The sequence below is a fragment of the Staurois parvus genome, unplaced genomic scaffold (genome assembly GCF_062004578.1).
Source record: "Staurois parvus isolate SC_StPar_1 unplaced genomic scaffold, SC_StPar_1.0 ptg000137l, whole genome shotgun sequence".
In the NCBI taxonomy this organism is placed as follows: Eukaryota; Metazoa; Chordata; class Amphibia; order Anura; family Ranidae; genus Staurois; species Staurois parvus.
In genome coordinates, this window is record NW_028317933.1 from 13,937,371 (window position 1) to 13,957,836 (window position 20,466).

Here is a 20,466-nt window from a genome sequence, read left to right on the forward strand (position 1 = left end):
TTGTGTCATTAGGAGGAATAGTGCCCCATTGCTGGTGTTATTGAGAGGAAAAGCGGTCCACCGTTGGTATAATTGGGAGGAATAGTGCCCCATTGCTGGTGTCAGTGGGAGAAATGGTGCCCCGAGGGCTGGATAAAGGCAAATAAAGTCCCTGCGAGCCACAGTTTGGAAACCACTGGTTTAGAAAAAAGAAATAAGGGCTTGAATGGACTCAAAGGTAACTATAACCTAATGGATCTAGATTTGATCTGTTGCAAAAGCTCCTTTTGAATTGGATTTATGCCACTCTAATTATCACTAGTTAATAATCATAATCAACACTTCCATTTAGGTTTGTGTTTAGCTTCCCTATACTGGAGCTACGTGATGCTTTAAAGCAGGAGTAATTAAAATTCAAGGAGGTCCAGTAACTAAACTCTTCTTCTGGCCAAGGTCCAAAAATAAATGTCCCCATTAGTGTTCCCCTTACATCAGGTTCCCCTCCAGAGTAATTTATTACATTGGATGCCACCATCAGATTCCCCCATAAATCAGTTGCTACTGTCAGAGTGCCCCCATATCAGGCGTTCCCATCATAGCACCCTCTTCAGTATGGTGGTCCCATCATCAGGCCTGATGTATGAGTGCCCTCATACATCAGGCATTTCCATAAGAGTACCCCTTACATCAGGCATTCCCATCAGACTACCCCCTAACTTTAGATTTCTGCATCAGAAGGCCCCCTTACATTTGGTGTCTCCCATCAGTGTGCCCCCTTACATTAGTTGTTCCCATTATAGTGCCCCATTATATGAGGTTCCTCCATCATGGTGACACCTTACATAGGGTGTGTCCATCAGCGTGCCCCCTTGCATTAGATGTCACCAACAGAGTGCAACTTTACATCATGTATCCCCATCACATCAGGTGTGCCCATCAGAGTGCTCATTTACATCAGTTGTCCCCATCAGAGTGCCCCTTTACATGAGGTATCCCCATCACATTGCCACCTTACATCAGGTACTGCTGTTAGAGTGCCCCCCTTACACTCAAAGTACCCCTTTCCATCATATTTCCCCATAGGAGTGCCCCTTTATATTATATTCTCCATCAGAGTGCCCCTTTCCATCACATGTGCTCATCAGAGTGCCCCTTTCCACTTTGATGAGCACATTTATATTAAGGGGCACTCTGATGAGCACATTTGCATTAAGGGGCACTCTGATGGGCACATTTTATGCTAAAGGGCACTCTGATGGGCGCATTCTATGTTGTGTGCATCAGAGTGTCGCTTAACATTAAATGTACATATCAGCATTACCCCTTAATATAAATGTGCCCATCAAGATTCCCCAGAAAGAACACACCCTACCTTGAGAACAGACAGGAGAGGGAGGCAAAAGAAGGGTGTGCTTGTGGACAGGCAGGGAGCAGGAGCCGGGAGATACAGCAAGCTGCAAGGGGCGGGGTGCATGCGTGATGTCATCGGATGCCGGGACGACCGTTCTGCTGAGCAGCGGACCTATCATTACAGTCTGGCGGGCTGGCAGTTTGAGCGGGATTCTCGGATCGCGGTACACCATTTGGTGACCACAGCTTTAAAGGCTTCCATGAACCCACAAAGCTGCTTTGCAAAAAACTTCCTACGATCTGCTATTAAACAAGCTGAAACATGTGGAATAATCACCATTAACCACCTGCCTACTGGGCACTTACCCCCTTCCTGCCCAGGCCACTGTTCAGCTTTAAGTGGCATTGCCCTTTGAATGACAATTGTGCAGTCATGCAACACTGTACCCATATGAAATTTGAATAATTTTTTTCACACAAATAGATTTTCTTTGTTTCTATTATTCAATTTTGCATACAGGTAATTTTTCTCTTTCACTGATGTGCGTTGATGAGGTTGCACTGATAGGCATCACTGATGGACGATGATGAGGCGGTACTGCTGGGCATTGATGAGGCTGCACTGATATGCGACACTGATGGGCACGATAGTCCCCAATGATGGACACTGATATGTGGCACTGATGGGCACTAATAGGCAGCACTGAAGAGCATTGACAGGCGGCACTGAAGGGCACAGATTGGCAGCACTGACAGGCACAGATTGGCAGCAATGCTTGGCACCGATGGGCAGCACTGTTGGGCACTGATGGGCAGCACTGTTGGAAGCCAGTTATCGGCAACTCACAGTGTGAGGAAAGTACTGGCGATAGCCGGCAAGTGTGATTGGACACAGCTGATCATGTGGTAAAAGGCTGCTGTGATTGGCCCTGTACTATGTCATGTGATCAGCTGTGTCCAAAGGACACAACAAACACAGACTGCGCCAGGTACGTGCCGTTGGGGGTGTGTTCTGGGAGGAAGCCATATGCCACCGTTCCAGAACTGGATGATCACGCTGTAGCCGTCATTCGGCTATAGCGCGGTCAAGAAGTGGTTAAAGTTGGAGTTTATGAGGAACGGGAAATAATCTTTTTTAGGTATGCAAAATAATTTTTTGCCCATCTATTTGAGCTAGGGATTTGTAAAGGCTCTAGTAATCAGAAATCCTGTGTAGTGAATGGCCCTTGTAGTCCACGTTAGCAAACACTGCTAAATGTTATGACCTCATAAAAGTACAAACTAAATATTTTCTCTTGTGAGATAAGGAATCCGCGCATTGTGACCTGAATTTAAAAATTAGGCTGCTACTGAGCACCTATGACAGACTCAAGAAGAGTATGTGTAAGCCGAATATATAAAAGTGGTGTAGCGCTAACTGGTAACAGCTAGCATTCATAAGTCTTATATAACTTAAATATACAAGAGCATGAACAGTGGCAGACCTCTTTTACTCCAGTGCCATAGCTAAAACCTTCAGGGCTGTCACGTACCTGATAGAAGTCTGAATTGACGAGGTCAGCCTCTCTTGTGTCTCCAACCCAGGCCCCACTGAAGGTGAAACTAATGGTGCCCAGGGACAGGAGGAACACGGGTGCCTGTGGATCCTGATTGTGGAACTTGCTGCTGGTGATGGACATCCAGTCAGGAACAGAGTTGATGCTGGGACGGCCAGCTGGAGTTAAAGACGCACTCCACTGGAACTTCAAGATCTGTGTACGTGGCTTTCCGTGGGAACCTCTGATAAGTGTGAGGCCGGAACACACCGTGACAACCGGAGCTGATGTAATGACAGACAGGACAAGCACACGGCAGGACTGTAGAGCCAAAACTGGAGCCAGAAGCATAGTCAGAGTAATAGCCAGGGTCAGCAACGAGCAGGAGATGAGGTACCGAAACATCAGATATGGACAAGGTCAGGAGGAAGCCAGGATCAGAAACCGATGAGCAGAAGCATAAACAGGATCGAAGAGCAGGTCAATGGCAATCCGGGTCAGTAACTGATACACACAGGATACAGCAGGAAACAGGAAGTTAGCTGAAGACCAGTCAGCACTGACAGAGAGCAAGTGTTTCCTTTAAATAGCCTGTCTGGCGCCAGAAACAGTGGGCACGCTCCCACGCGTGGGCACCCGTGTGCGTGCATTCTTGCACGCATGCTTGAGCCTATGCTTATTTCTATTAGCCAGTTGCCGTACAGGAATTCCCTTACAAGGGCTTTGGTGCAAGAAACCATGAAGGACCCCCCTGACCCTCGATTGGGGCCCTGCCCTCTGAGTCCAGTTGGGGTACACCAGGGCCGCCTTTGTGACCCTGGCAGTTCCGCCACTGGTGTTTAGTAGTTTTTTCATTTTTGTTATTTTATTTTTTATTTTCTTTTACCATTTTTTTTTACAATATTATTTTTTACATTTATTTTGGAGCCCCGTTGGGGGCCTTTGGTGAAATATCAGGGGTCTAAACAGATGTTTGATGTTTACCCTTTGGGACAGAGAAAGGAGATTCAGGACGCAGCCCTCAATATACAGTACTTCTCAGCAACCTCAGCTGCACAGAATGAATGGACAGGAATAGCTCTGTACAAAGCTTTCTTTTTATTCATAACTGAAGCATAGTAAACACAGTTTACTATGTTTCAGTTGTGAATGGACAGAGTCAGTGATCGGTACCAATTCTGACTGTCCATTCAGAAAAGGAATGGGCAGGTAAAATACACATTTACCGACCCTTTCTGCACTGTCCATCCTGACAGATCGCCCCCAACAGCCATCGGGAGAGGGGGAGGCCAAGCAGGAGCATGGGGGGGGCCTGAGAGCACAGGGCCAAGGAACATGGGGAGCAGCAGAAAGAAGCTGTATAGGAGGAGCGGCGGGGATGGCTGCATATGCAAGAATCAATCACTGCATTTTCCTCCTGCAGCTGCTGAATGCCTGTGGGAGGGAGAGGAGGAGAAGTGGGTATTCAGCGGCTGCAGGAGGAAAATGGAGAGATTTTCCAGGCGTACAGGGAGGCCACACAGGTCCCCTGATGCATAGGACCAGACCACGATTCCTGTAGGTACCCCCCTGTTGCACTTACTGTTTTCCAAAGCACAGCCATCAAGTTGTAATAACTATATACTGTATATATACCAGGATATATGTACCCAATTCCATCATGACTTCAAATGGGCCCTTTGTCGATAATACATGTTTGCACATTGGTTGTCTGTACTGTTAGTAATCTCTTCTTATATAAAGCTTGTATTATTTTTATATGGGTGTTCATCGATATATTTATGGTTAATGTCATTTGCTGGTTGCAGTAGATTTTCTGCTCCTACTTACTTTGTTTAGTTTGCTGATACATTTCCAAGGAAGGACGTTCTCTCTGCTCACAGAGGACATGTCCTAGGTCAGTGGTGGGCAACCTTTTTTTTCAACTGAGCCAAATCTCGCCAAAACCACGATTGAAATTTATTTTGAGAGCCACATTTTTAAAACTGAAAATACATCCCCCATATAGTAATTCATCCCCCATAGTATTTCATCCCCCATATAGTAATTCATCCCCCATATAGTAATTCACCCCCCATATAGTAATTCATCCCCCATAGTAATTCATCCCCCATATAGTAATTCATCCCCCATATAGTAATTCATCCCCCATAGTAATTCATCCCCCATATAGTAATTCATCCCCCATAGTAATTCATCCCCCATATAGTAATTAATCCCCCATAGTAATTCATCCCCCATATAGTAATTCATCCCCCATAGTAATTAATCCCCCATAGTAATTCATCCCCCATATAGTAATTCATCCCCCATAGTAATTAATCCCCCATATAGTAATTCATCCCCTATAGTAATTCATCCCCCCTATAGTAATTCATTCCCCATATTGTGTCAATTCACTTACCTTTGCTCCGCGCGTTCCTCTCGCCGTGTTCCCGCGCCGTTCCGGTCTTCAGGGCGGACTGTGAGAGGAGAGGAGTTCGTCACGCTGCCCCACCTACATCCTGACAGCCAATGTTTGCCACGCTCCGCGGGCCGGATTAAAAGGTCCGCCGGGCCGTAGTTTGCCCATTGCTGGGCTAGCTGCAGAGTCCTGACTTTTGGGGCGGCCGCCCGAGAGGAGGGAGGGGAGCGGGCGCCCGGCACACAGAAGAGCCGCATTAAAGTATGCAAAGAGCCGCATGTGGCTCGCGAGCCGCGGCTTACCGACCACTGTCCTAGGTGGAGACACTGCCAACTATGTTATAATACTTGCTCTTCCATAATGAGTGAAGGTTCTGGTTTCTATTTACCTACAACTTTAGTGCAATATCCTGTTTGGGGAGGGCCATTTCTCATAACGATCCCCCCTTCTTGAATGCAGCTAGAGTTTTTGTAATAAAGTGTTAACATTTTTTACTTTAGCCGGATTAATCTAACAGATAGGTTTGCTGTTTCTGTGAAAACAAATATACAGTATATGACAATGTTTTCTGACCAGTTCAGGACTCCAAGGGCATTCTGATAAAAACTCACATACAAAAAAACTGACATAGTGCTTACCACTGTATTTTTATCAAGAAAAGAAAAAAAAAAGCATTCACATAATAATTGAATAAAATCGCCAGTATTACTTTCATATTTCAATGCTATATGGCTCAAACATCGACAATCTACAGATACCTCCTCCTGCATGTTAATTTCTCTCTTGCAGAGTGCCACCAAGCCACTCCCTATGCGCTTCATCTTTCTGACATCTTCAGGGGCTCCGAGGCTCTTCCTGGTGTCCCTTATGATGTCAGAATATCGAAACACATAGGCCGTGGCATTGTGCAAGAGAGGGAAGTTTCCATGCAGCTGAGGTATCTGTAGATTTCTGATGTTACTCAGATGTTATCTTGCTGAATTGAACTGTTTATGTGGATTTGATCATGATTGATGGATTGTATCACCATTGTATTCATATATATATATATATATATATATACATATTCAGTGAGGAACAGAAGTATTTGAACACCCTGCGATTTTGCAAGTTCTCCCACTTAGAAATCATGGAGGGGTCTGAAATTCTCATTGTAGGTGCATTCCCACTCTGAGAGACAGAATTAAAAAAAAAAATACAGGAAATCACATTGTATGATTTTTAAAGAATTTATTTGTCTTGCACTGCTGAACATAAGTATTTGAACACCTGAGAAAATCAGTGTTAATATTTGGTACAGAAGCCTTTGTTTGCTATTACAGAGGTCAAACGTTTCCTGTAGTTCTTGACCAGGTTTGCACACACTGCAACAGGGATTTTGGCCCACTCCTCCACACAGATTTCCTCTAGATCTGTCAGGTTTCGGAGCAACACGAAGTTTCAGCTCCCTCCAAAGATGTTCTATTGGATTCAGGTCTGGAGACTGGCTAGGCTACTCCAGAACCTTGATATGCTTCTTACGGAGCCACTCCTTGGTTATCCTTGCTGTGTGCTTCGGGTCGTTGTCATGTTGGAAGACCCAGCCACGACCCATCTTCAATGCTCTGACTGAGGGAAGGAGGTTGTTGCTCAAAATCTCACAATAAATGGCCCCATTCATCCTCTCCTTAATACAGTGCAGTCGTCCTGTCCCCTTCGCAGAAAAGCACCCCCAAAGCATGATGTTACCACCCCCATGCTTCACAGTAGGGATGGTGTTCTTGGGATGCAACTCATCCTTCTTTCTACTCCAAACACGACGAGTGAAGTTTAGACCAAAAAGTTCTACTTTGGTCTCATCTGACCACATGACTTTCTCCCATGCCTCCTCTGGATCATCCAGATGGCCATTGGCAAACTTCAGACGGGCCTGGACATGTGATGACTTAAGCAGGGTAACCTTCCGTGCAATGCATGATTTGAAACCATGACGGCGTAGTGTTCTACCAACAGTGATCTTTCAAACTGTGGTCCCAGCTCTCTTCATGTCATTGACCAGCTCCTCCCTTGTAGTTCTGGGCTGATTCCTCACCTTTCTTATCATCAGTGATACCCCACGAGGTGAGATCTTGCATTGAGCCCCAGTCCGAGGGAGACTGACAGTGGTCTTTAGCCTCTTCCATTTTCTAACAATTGCTCCAACAGTTGATCTATTTTCACCAAGCTGTTTGGCAATTGCCCCGTTGCCCTTTCCAGCCTTGTGGAGGTCCACAATTTTTTCTCTGGTGTCTTTTGACAGCTCTTTAGTCTTGCCCATGGTATTAGTTGGTGTCTGACTGACTGTGGGGTGGACAGGTGTCTTTAAAGAGCTCAGACAGGTGCTACTAAGTTACATTAACGAGTGGTGTAGAGGTGGACTTTTTAAAGGCACAGTAACAGGTCTTTGAGAGCCAGAATTCTTGCTGTTTCTTAGGTGTTCAAATACTTATGTTCAGCAGTGCAAGACAAATAAATTCTTTAAAAATCATACAATGTGATTTCCTGATTTTTTTTTTTTTTTAATTCTGTCTCTCAGAGTGGGAATGCACCTACAATGTAAATTTCAGACCCCTCCATGATTTCTAAGTGGGAGAACTTGCAAAATCGCAGGGTGTTCAAATACTTCTGTTCCTCACTGTATATTTATATGATGGACTGTTATACGGTGATGTTGGATTATAATTACACACATGTCTACAGTTAGTACAATTCTGATTTATGTTAATTCGGTATTTTATGTTCATTTTGTCTGTATATTAATCAGAACACAATAAAAAAAAAAAATAATGATTAGCAGATCAGGTCAAAATTGGCAAAAAACAGTCTTATTCTCTTCATTGTAATAATAAAATCTAAAATCCAACCTATCCAGTAATTAATACATTTAAAATGAGATCATAGTTTAAATTTGATTTAAAAGAACAGTTAAACACATACTGTTCTGTTTATTTACTGATGCATAATCTTCTTTAGTAGACTATAATATTTTTTAAATTCCACCAAGGATAGATCAAGGATTAAATGATTATTCTTATGTCAGGTGATACATTTTGTACTTATTACCTTGGTAATTTCTGAAGATTTCTAGGAGATAAGAGAAAATCATATCCTTCCTCTTACATAACAAGAGCACAAAGTACACCAAAGATCACATGAACTAACTCATTATATTTTGGGCCTGGAGCCAGTTTCCATTTTCTTAAACCTCACTGGTTCACAAGTTCTAGCTACTACACCCTCCCTCTTTTGCATTGAACCCAAAGGTGTCTAAATTACCTATACACAAACTACTTATTTCTCTAATCAATCATATGCAGCATTACCCCCTTAGGAGTCGCTAGAGATTTGGGCCCCCCTATAATCCTTCCAGCTTTGCAATCCAGAGACAGTAAACAGTCCTTGAACTTGTTTTTTTTTTAATTTTATTAGGGGATTCCAAATTGGATGGGGATGAGGGATACATGGGATGCCCAAGGAATGGTTGAACTGAGCACAACCTCCTGGAACTATTTACAAGTGCTCAGAAGGGTTGTTTGTTCTTGGAGAGTTATCCAGCCTCTCCTCATGTACCTCCTCAGACCCCGAAGAAATCTCCTCTTCACCCAGCTGCCCGAGGGAATCCCTGAGCAAGAGGACCCAGAATTTGCCTCCTTAAGATCAGCAGTTACAGATGGGGGCTAGTCAGGTCTCCCACCTGAATACCCTTTCCCTTTGTCTGGCCCAAGGGGTGCAGGATTACCCACTTAGTCCTCTCCTGTAAGCATTTGGGTTATTGGCTGCCTTCAGGCTTTACATTGGGCTGGCTCCTTCCCTGCTTCCCAGGTTGTCCTCTTGCAGGGTTCAATGAGCCTGAGAAATCCTCCTTCCCAGCTCCTGCCTGCAGGTAGGCCCCTCCTTGGGGCCCCTCCCAGTCTCCACACTCCAGCCTTCTCACACCGCCTTCCACCCAACACTGACCACCTCCTGATCAGGTTCTCCCATACTTAAGGGCTGCCTTGACCCCATATCAAGCCTTTTGTTTGGGGATTGGTCAGAGTCCCCTGAATATCCAGATCAGTCCCTCCTCACTTCCACCCACTGCCTTCTAGAAACTACTCAAGCTTCTAGGGTAGGGCAAGGTATCAGGGTACTGACCTGCAGAGCCCTCAGCCCTGACCTAAAGTTACCTGGTGGACTCATCCTAGGCTGTCTCATACCAAGCTGCTATCCAGCCTCTAACTAAAAACCTGTCTAGCTCCCCCTAGCTAAACTTGAGGGGTGCTACACGCATATCAATTATATAGAAATTATATAGAAAATTATATAGAAAATTTAGTCCACCAGTGATCCAGAGCTTTTTTGGCAAATATTTGATTTGCTTATTTGTTAATGATTTGGTAGGAAGTGGTCCAAAGACTGCTTACTAATTTGCTGTTAGTAGAGTATGCAAGGCCCCCCCTTAAAGAAAACTCTTGAAGAGACCACATGCTTGCTCCCCCAAAGTGACCCCCCAGCCCCATGGTGGAATCAAAATAGAGATACTACTGATAACAATGCTGATGGGGTAACCACTTGCCCTCCATAAGGTTTTTCCCTCTTCTTGATCAGGCTATAACGCACTGAGCTACTTTAACTGGCAATTGCGTGGTCATGCAATACAGTATACAAAACAAAATGGAATTACACCCCAAAACACATTCTCCTACTTCTTCACATGTGTGAGACTTTTTGGGAGTCTATGTGTATACAGGGTCCAAAATTCATTGACCACCTTCAGGCTTTCAAAGGGCGTAGTTTCCACATTTTGCTTCCTGACTACCTATCACAGTTTCAGAGGCCCTGAAATGCTAGGATAGAACAAAACCTCCCCAAGCAACCCATTTGAGGAAATTGACACCTTAACCACTTGCCTACCAGGCACTTATACCCCCTTCCTTACCAGGCCAATTTTCAGCTTTCAGCGCTGCCGCACTTTGATTGACAATTGCGCAGTCATGCAACATTGTACCCATATGAAATTTTGATCATTTTTTTCTCACAAATAGAGCTTTCTTTTGGTGGTATTTAATCGCCACTGGGCGCTTTACTTTTTGCGCTATAAAAAAAAAAGTGCAAAAAATTTGAAAAAAAAAAAAAGTTTATTTGTTTCTTTTATAAAATTTTTCAAACAGGTATTTTTTCTCCTTCACTGATGTGCGTTGATGAGGCAGCACTGATGGGCACTGATAGGCGGCACTGATGGGCACTGATAGGCGGCACTGATGGGCACTGATAGGCAGCACTAAAGGGCACTGATAGGCAGTACTAATGAGGTGGCACGGATAGGCGGCACTGATAGACAGCACTAATTAGGGGTCACGGATAGGCGGCACTGATATGCAGCACTGATAGGCGGCACTGATAGGTGACACTGATTATGGGTACTGATAGACGGCACTGACTGGCATCACTGCTGGGCACTGACTGGCACAACCCCTGGGCACTGACTGGTGGCACTGACTGGCAGCACTGCTGGGCTGCACTGGTGGGTGGGCACAGGTGGGTGGCACTGGTGGGCACAGGTGGGTGGCACTGGTGGGCACAGGTGGGTGGGCACAGGTGGGTGGCACTGCTGGGCACATGTAGGTGGCACTTCTGGGCACAGGTAGGTGGCACTTCTGGGCACAGGTAGGTGGCACTGCAGAGTGGCACAGGTGGGTGCACTGCTGGGCACAGGTGGGGGCACTGCTGGGCACAGGTGGGGGCACTGCTGGGCACGGGTGGGCGGAGCTAGTGGGCGCACTGCTGGGCGGAACTTGCGGGTCTCACTGCTGGGCACCGATCATCAGGGCACTGATCATCAGTGCCCTGATGATCGGTGCCGATCCCCGCTCTGACAACTGCCGGTTCTCGGCAGTACTTTCCTCACGATCTGACAGAGTGAGGAAAGTGCAGCCGAGAACCGGCACTTGCATTTCCCTGTGATCAGCGTGTCATTGGACACCGCTGATCACGTGGTAAAAGGCCGGTATGATCGGCCTTTTACCACATCTCGTGATCAGCTGTGTCCGTAGGACACAGCGATCACGGAGATCGCCGGGTGCGCGCCCCCTGGGGCGCGCAGGAGAGAGCGTTCTGGGGGGACGTCATATGACGTCCACCCAGAACTGGCCGGCCGCAGTGCAGCCGTCATTTGGCTATCTGCGGTCGGCAGGTAGTTAAGCTATTTGTTGACAGGCATGACCAGTATTTTGCAGATCTCTTTTGTTGCCACAAGTTTTTGGAAAATAAAGAAAGAAAACAAAATTGTACTTTTTATTTTCTCTTAAAAAAAAAATCTGCAAAATGCTCATCATGCCTCTTATCAAAGTTCTTGGCGTGTCTACTTTCCAAAAAGGGGTAACTTGGAGGGGTGTCTATGCTATCCTGGCATTTCAGTGCCTCCAAAACTGTGATAGGTAGCGAAGAAGCGACATTAGGAAATACGCACTTTGAAAGCCTTAAAGTGGCTATGGCATGTTTGAGAAAATCTCATTAAAATTACAACTTTGTGTAAAAAAAAAAAATTGTAATTTTCCAAAGACTTGTTGCAAAAAATAAAATTTTCTGCGAACTCAAAATGCCTCTCAGAAAAGAGGATGGGGTGTCTACTTTCTGAAAAGGGGTAATTTGGTTAGTGGGGGGTGTCCATGCATTTTATGCAAACCATTAGAAGCTTCTGCCACATATCCACCCACTCTTCTAATGTCGGCATACATGTATGTAATGTGATTTTTTTCCATGCAGCCTGTGGGCCGAAAGAAAAAAAAGAACCTAACAGATTCCTCCATTCACATCAATAGATGTGAATGAATAAATCTTGGCCAGAAAAAAATTAAAAATGTATATGCCAAAGCATAGGAGCTACTGCCCGCTGACAACCCCACGCTCCTAATACTGGGCATACATGACTGAGAAAAATAACCTAACATATTCCTCCATTCACATTGATCAATGTGAATAAATAAATCTCGGCCAGAAAAAAAGTTAAAAACGTATATATACGTATAAGTGTAGGAACTACCGCCCACTGACCACCCCATCCTCCTAATGTTTGGGCATACAAAAATAGGAACTGATGTGGATGAGGAAATCTCTGAAGAAAAAAGTGAGAAAAAAAAATGCAGAAGCATAGGAGCAATCCACCCACTGACCACCACAGGCCCCTCATGCTTGAGCATACACATTTTTTTTCAACTGTGGATGAGAACTCTTCTGCTGCAGCACTGCAGACACAGATGTATGTATTCTGAGAGCAACACCCTGCTGCTGACAAAATAAACAGATCAGTGCTGCAGCTGATAGGTGTTCCTGCAAAGCAAACAAAAATAGTTAACAATAACACACAGTAACACTATAACATTAATTCAATGATCAACTGCTTCTTCTTTTATTTAAACTTTTTTCTTTACTTTGTTAAATTATTTTTTACTTTTTTTGCAACTTACTATCAGAACCATAACTGTAAACTTTTCAGCCTTTGCTTTTAGGGTCTCTTAAAATGCGATAGACTGTTTCCTGACAATCTAACATCTTTCAAGACCCTTGTGTTTGAATTGTGTGCCCTAGACTGTGGCGAGCTGTACCTTATACTAATACTGCACTAGCTTGTGGTAGCGACGGAAGCAGTCCTTGATGCAAAGACCAGGTTGTACAGAACAGGAGGGACAAAAATAACTAGTGTCTTGTCTTATTCTCTGTCTTTCAAAGACACATCTTCTTTGGGGTGACTTTTGGTTCGGGGTACCAGGGAGGACATCAGGAAAATGCCTCTCATGTAGTCAGCACACTGCATCTGGAGTTGGAGTTTGGGCCACAGCACTTTCTGTGTACAAAAAGGATGTGATGATCACTTCCTAAAATTTTAGGAAGGGTTCACTTCTTCCAGTTGCTTTGTAAAGCACAAAAGTGTTATATATAGCCAACTGAAATAAATAAATAAGCACTTTTTTGTACCAGCGTCTAACTCTGCAGGAAACTAAGTCTACCCCTCCCATGTTAAGATTATAATTGTGGACACAGAAAGGTTTTTCAACTACACCAAATGCCGTGCAATTTTGGGCCGTCATATCTGCATGAATGGAGGACAGAATGAAAATATCCCATTTGTCCTTCTACTTCTCTGAAACATGTTCTGCATTGCTCAAGTTGTCAGCTGCCAATTCCAAGATAGAATAAGTGTCTAAAAAGTGGCATGCTTGTATAGAAGTTGTCCACAAACAAATGGTACCCCTTGCGGCGGAAAGACAACACCAAGTCCCATACTATCTTGCCACTGCTCCCCGTGTAGTCTGCGCATTCAAGGGGCTCTATTTCACTGCCTTTTCCCTCATAAACTCTAGAATTGTATGTATAACTGCTCGCTCTTTCACAGAGTTTTTACATTTTGACCACAGATCTGGCATGCTTGCTGGGGAGATACTGCATGAATGCCAGTGAAATGTATGAGGGACTCATCTACGCATATATTTTGCTGGGGCATATACGTATCTGTGAATTTCTCAAATAGGTAGTTTATGAGGGGCTGGATTTTGTAGAGCTGATCTTATTCAGGGTCACCCCACAGATGACAGAGTGTGTTATCACTAAAATGAATGAAACGCATTATCGCTTCATTTCATTTCCTGGCCATTGCAGCAGAAAACATGGGCATATGATGAATCAGGTGAACAAATATGATTGCAAATAATTCTTTTTGTAATGCCCATATTAAGGGTTAGGCCCAATAAAGTTTTACATTCGGAGACCGTGAGAGGTTTCCACGCAAATTGTCTGGTAAGAGTTGAATTTGGGTTGGAGGCAATGCATCAGTTGATGCAGATCTTCCATAAAAAACAGATAACAAAATCCAGGGGAGTTGTTAAAATAGCTGTTTCCACCTGAATTCCGGGTTGGGCTATGAATGGGGGAATATTAGGTGCTGCTGTAGGCTGCCAATCAGGAATGCCACTATGGGCTCTACAGGTCTGTGTTCAAATTCTTGGTGGCTGTAGGACACTCATAGTGCTAGCCACCTCACCAGCTTGGACTGCACTTCTGGTGCTCGCTGCATCACCACTGATACTGCAGTACTGCTGTGTAAAATGCCAGGATGTACTAGGCCGCTGGTGCTTGCCAGCTCACCAAAAGATAGTGTACCACTAGTACTGGCACCCTGCTGTATATGAGACAATTAATGCTTTCCTAGCACTTCAGCTCTCTGGGATCAGGAACACCTGACCTTAGCAGGGAGCTCTTTTCCACCTGTCAGGGTGATGCTGCTTTCTACAGGTTTATATTCTGAGCCTGATTCTGTCAGTGAGGCTTTCCCTTCGCTCTCATCCATCATTCTCAGAATCCTGTAGGCCTCTTCACTAGTGTGCCTTTCTTTGAACATTTTGATCACTAAATTTACAGGTACCTAGTGTGACTCATGGAAAAAAGAGCTCCTGGCTGTCAGGGACTGCTTGAACCACTACAAATAAAATTTACCTGCTAGTGCTAGAAGAGATCAGGCTCAGTTCTGCTAACGCTGCAGTTTTGTATACAATGTATCACAGGTGACAGTGATCTACTAAAAAAGTATATATAATATAGGACTGCTCTCTGGACCTTTGGATATTAACCGCCTGCCACCTGCCATATAAGGAAATGATGCATGGGCAGTGGTTCTCTCATTCTGGGAGGACGTCATATGAAGTCCTTCCACTCTAACAGTGCAGTGTGGCGATCAGTGGTGCACTGTGTCTCTGGGACACAGCGGATCACCGATCAGTGGAAAGAGCCGATGACTTTGGCTCTGTCATGTGATCAGCTGTGTCCAATCACAGCTGATCGCTTGTAAAGAAGTAAATGCCGGTTATCGGCATTCCTCTCCTTACGAGCTGTCACGCTGATAGCTTGTGAGGAGAAGAGAGCCGGTAATCAAATGCATGAAGGTAAAAAACCTTCAGCCTTTAGAACTGCTTTAATAATGGTTCATCTTGAATAAATTGTAGTCTTCCCTGTACTTTCTCTCTTCTTCTTTTCCTTCAATCATGATGCAATCCTCCATCTTTACTTTCCTCCATAGTGAGAGGAAGGGGGGGGGGGGCTCGCAAAGGAAAACACAGAAAGTGTTTACATTTGTGATCGTTGTGATTGGCCATAAGCGATCACAAGGCACAGCTGTACCCTGAAAAAATTACTTTTTGCCTCAAATTTCTCCTAAAATGTGTCAATTCACTTCCTGATATGTGATTGTGCATACAGCCTCCTAGCTGTACTGTATATCTGCAGTGTGAGATCATCAAAGGCACTGCTGCCTCTGATTCCCAGTCTCATGACATTTGGTGCAACATCTGGTGAAGTTACTCCTGATGCCTGCCATTCTCCATGCTAGAGAGGAAGCTATACTGGCACTGCAAGGACCTCCCTGCTTCTGTTTCATTTATTCTGCGTACCTCTGTTTTTCCCAATTTCTAACCACTTTCCAAATATTACTCCACCAGTCATCAGGGGTGCAGCTCTGACATGAGGAAACAAACATCACCTGCAGAGAGACCATAGCCAATACTGGTGACTAGTACTTTGCCCTCTGCCTTCCTTGTTAGGAACACAGGTTTCACAGTAGAGGCACTGTTGTGAGGTTTTGTTTAGATATGAAAGGATGGTCGACAACAACTTACATTCAAAATCACATCCATGGAGTCTCCTGCCACCACTGGATCACTGGGCATGGTGTAGTGTAAGCTGGGTTCCCACCAATAGCGGACCCATCTTTGAAACAGAACAAGGAGAGTTTTATGCTGTGCTTCATACATTTCATGTATTTGTATCTGTGTGTATGAGTATTAAACGCTGGTCATAGGAGTCCTTTAATGTCCTCATTGGAATTTCACATAAAAAGGGCATGGCCCCAAATTATAATTCATTACTAATTAACTGTGTTTTAATAAACAGAAACCATAATTATTTCTTACAATTACTGTAATGGATTTATTCATGGCCATTTATACTATCTTCTGAATACAGCTATTCAACCATTACAGTACTCTGCTAGGAAGATATGGAAACCATCACACTTCATCTATATGTAAAGTCTTTTGATGACCTCTACTGGTAAACTAGATAAAAAGAAAGATCAGTGCAGGTCACTACAGGCATCCAGGTGCACATGATGTGTGGAGGCTTACGAAGCTCAAGCAAGTTGACATTATCCCAACAAACATGTTGATGTTATCATGAGCTGTATGAGATAATGATAATACAAATGATAATAATATAATTACATTTATTGAGCCACAATCAGATTGTGTACTTTACATAGCATACAGTACATGTAGAAAAAACAGTAGACGAAGAGAACAGAAAGAAAAAACAGAGACCTGGAACACTAAGAACATTTATGGCAATTATGAAATGATTCCCAATTATACTTTATGCTTAGATGTTTACTGGGGTATCCATCTTATTTGACTCCTGAGGTGGATCATTTTTAACACCCCCTGCAGAGATGAACAAGCAAATAATATTAATGAGCAAAACAAAAACATAGTGAAAAAAACCTAAAAAACAGCTCTGTCTTTTGCCAATTTTACAGAAGCTGCTGGCAAAACTATCCACCATGCAAATTTCTAACTGGTGCAAAATCAGTGAATAAAAACCCTACGCAAATCTGTTCTTGTAGATTTTTTCTAATAGTTGCGTTTATTAATATCGTACAAAAGTATAACAACTTAGTTATTTTGCCACTGGGTGACAGTATGTTGTCTCTTTTACAGTATACAGAAGGTGAAGCCAAGCTGTCAGTTGAAGCCTGCATGCCAATGTCAACTCCACCTTACCTACCTTACTTTAAATATAAAAGCAGCCAGGAAGGTGATTAGAGATGAAAATGTAGGTTTATCAGTAAGCCAACATGTCATAATCAGTCTAGAGTTACCCCGAGCCGATGGTTAGGATGGATCCTCTGTTCTTTGCCTTGACCTCTTCCAAAAAAAACCCTCAGCCTCTGTAACACACCAGGTTCAGTGTGCAAACATACATGTAGCCATTTGCTAGAATACAGAAACACGGAGAAGGAGACATTTCCCTCTTTACAATCAGTTTACTTTAACTTTTTACTGAAACGCTGATGTTATCCTGCACCATTTTCCTCTGCCCTGCAGGAGGAGAGCTAAAGCCAAGCAAGCTCATAGACTTCTATACACTTCACTGAGAATTCTGGGACTCGTAGTTTGGGAGGGCAGCCGTATAACAGGACCCATAGATTCTTTAGATTACAAATCCCATAGATACTGTACAGTAGGGGGAGTAGAGCAGATTTTTCTTAAATTGCCCAGGGAAAGTTCTTCCTCTTGCTGCCGAGGAGTTAGAGAGAGAGGACCAAAGTATTATTATTATACAGGATTTATATAGTGCCAACAGTTTGCTTAGCGCTTTACAATATAACGGGAGACAATACAGCAAGAATACAGTTCAATACAAGAGTTAGGAGGGCCCTGCTCCTTGGAGCTTACAATCTAAGAGGGAGGGGTATGTATGAGTATTCACTTGCCAGCAGGGATGCAAACCTGAGTCTGGGAGTGAGGACATTCGGGAGCAGCGCAGCAATGTATGTATTACAGCTTCTGCACCGCTTCCTCAAAGAGCCTGGAGCTTCCACTCACTCTCTGCTTCCCACCGCTGATTACCGTAGGCTTTCAAGGAGAGACTGAGGGGGCCCCTTCTACAGCGAGTGTCCACAGAAGCATCTTAAGAATTAGTGAGAGGGCTATCCACCCATGATTGACACTGTTAGCAGAGATTGAGCCACTGAGAGCAGGACACCAAGTGCATCCAATCCGTATTGCATCTATACCAGCACTATACAGCACTTCTACCAAACCTATACTGCAGCTATCCAAAACTGTTTCTGCATTTGACCCATGTCTGCCCTGCATCATTACCATACCTTTACTACATCTTCACCACAATCTGCCACATTTTGCTGGCTGGAAGCTGAAAATTTGGAAATTTGAGTGGAAAGTTAAAAACAGGAGTTGTGATTTTTGACTTCCAGTATTTGCTTGTGGTTGCCATTGTTTAATTCTCTTCTTTGGGATCTTTGCAACACATTTTAACCACTTGCTCTCCTGCGGGTTTACCCTCCTTCCTGATCAGGTCATTTCAATTCAGTGTGCCTGAGCTGACAGGGGGGAGAGCTGTTAGTAAACAAAACAGTTCTCCTCCCCGTTGGAGATCCTTGGTAATCACTGGGCGCCGGCAAGTAATCATTGGCCGGGACCCGGTCATTGACAGGCGCGGCCGGGAATGGTGGCACAGGTAGGGCGCGCGCGCCCCCTACCCAGAAATGCAAAATCACTTATATATACAGTCAGGTCCATAAATATTGTGACATCAACACAATTCTAACACTTTTGGCTCTATATACCACCACAATGGATTTGAAATGAAATGAACAAGATGTGCTTTAACTGCAGACTGTCAGCTTTAATTTGAGGGTATTTACATCCAAATCAGGTGAACGGTGTAGGTATTACAACAGTTTGCATATGTGCCTCCCACTTGTTAAAGGACCAAAAGCAATGGGACAGAAAAATAATCATAAATCAAACTTTCACTTTTTAATACTTGGTTACAAATCCTTTGCAGTCAATTACAGCCTGAAGTGTGTAACGCATAGACATCACCAGATGCTGGATTTCATACCTGGTGATGCTCTGCCAGGCCTCTACTGCAACTGTCTTCAGTTCCTGCTTGTTCTTGGGGCATTTTCCCTTCAGTTTTGTCTTCAGCAAGTGAAATGCATGCTCAATTGGATTCAGGTCAGGTGATTGACTTGACCATTGCATAACATTCCACTTCTTTCCCTTAAAAAACTCTTTGGTTGCTTTTGCAGTATGCTTTGGGTCATTGTCCATCTGTACTGTGAAGCGGCGTTCAATGAGTTCTGAAGCATTTGGCTGAATATGAGCAGATAATATTGCCCCAAACACTTCAGAATTCATCCTGCTGCTTTTGTCAGCAGTCACATCATCAATAAATACAAGAGAACCAGTTCCATTGGCAGCCATACATGCCCACGCCATGACACTACCACCACCATGCTTCACTGATAAGGTGGTATGCTTAGGATCATGAGCAGTTCCTTTCCTTCTCCATACTCTTCTCTTCCCATCACTCTGGTACAAGTTGATCTTGGTCTCATCTGTCCATAGGATGTTGTTCCAGAACTGTGAAGGCTTTTTTAGATGTCCTTTGGCAAACTCTAATCTGGCCTTCCTGTTTTTGAGGCTGACCAATGATTTACATCTTGTGGTGAACCCTCTGTATTCACTCTGGTGAAGTCTTCTCTTGATTGTTGACTTTAACACACATACACCTACCTCCTGGAGAGTGTTCTTGATCTGGCCAACTGTTGTGAAGGGTGTTTTCTTCACCAGGGAAAGAATTCTTCGGTCATCCACCACAGTTGTTTTCCGTGGTCTTCCGGATCTTTTGGTGTTGCTGAGCTCACTGGTGCGTTCCTTCTTTTTAAGAATGGTCCAAACAGTTGTTTTGGCCAAGCCTAATGTTTTTGCAATCTCTCTGATGTGTTTGTTTTGTTTTTTTCAGCCTAATGATGGTTTGCTTCACTGATAGTGACAGCTTTTTGGATCTCATCTTGAGAGTTGACAGCAACAGATTCCAAATGTAAATAGCACACTTGAAATGAACTCTGGACCTTTTATCTGCTCATTGTAATTGGGATAATGAGGGAATAACACACACCTGGCTATGGAACAGCTGAGAAGCCAATTGTCCCATTACTTTTGGTCCCTTAACAAGTGGGAGGCAAATATGCAAACTGTTGTAATTCCTACACCGTTTACCTGATTTGGATGTAAATACCCTCAAATTAAAGCTGACAGTCTGCAGTTAAAGCACATCTTGTTCGTTTCATTTCAAATCCATTGTGGTGGTGTATAGAGCCACAAATGTTAGAATTGTGTCGATGTCCCAATATTTATGGACCTGACTGTACATCATTTTGCACACCTGTGTTGCCCTGTAGCAGTATTTCTGCTATAGGGTGGTCGGGAAGTGGTTAAAACACCTTTTTTTTGTAATTTTTTTAAACAGTATTTTTTTTCTTTCCTTCCTTCAGTCTGCTAATTAAAGCAGATTCTCATACATGTTTATGACTTGGTTTCTCTGCAACTTATCCACCCTCTGCTGCAC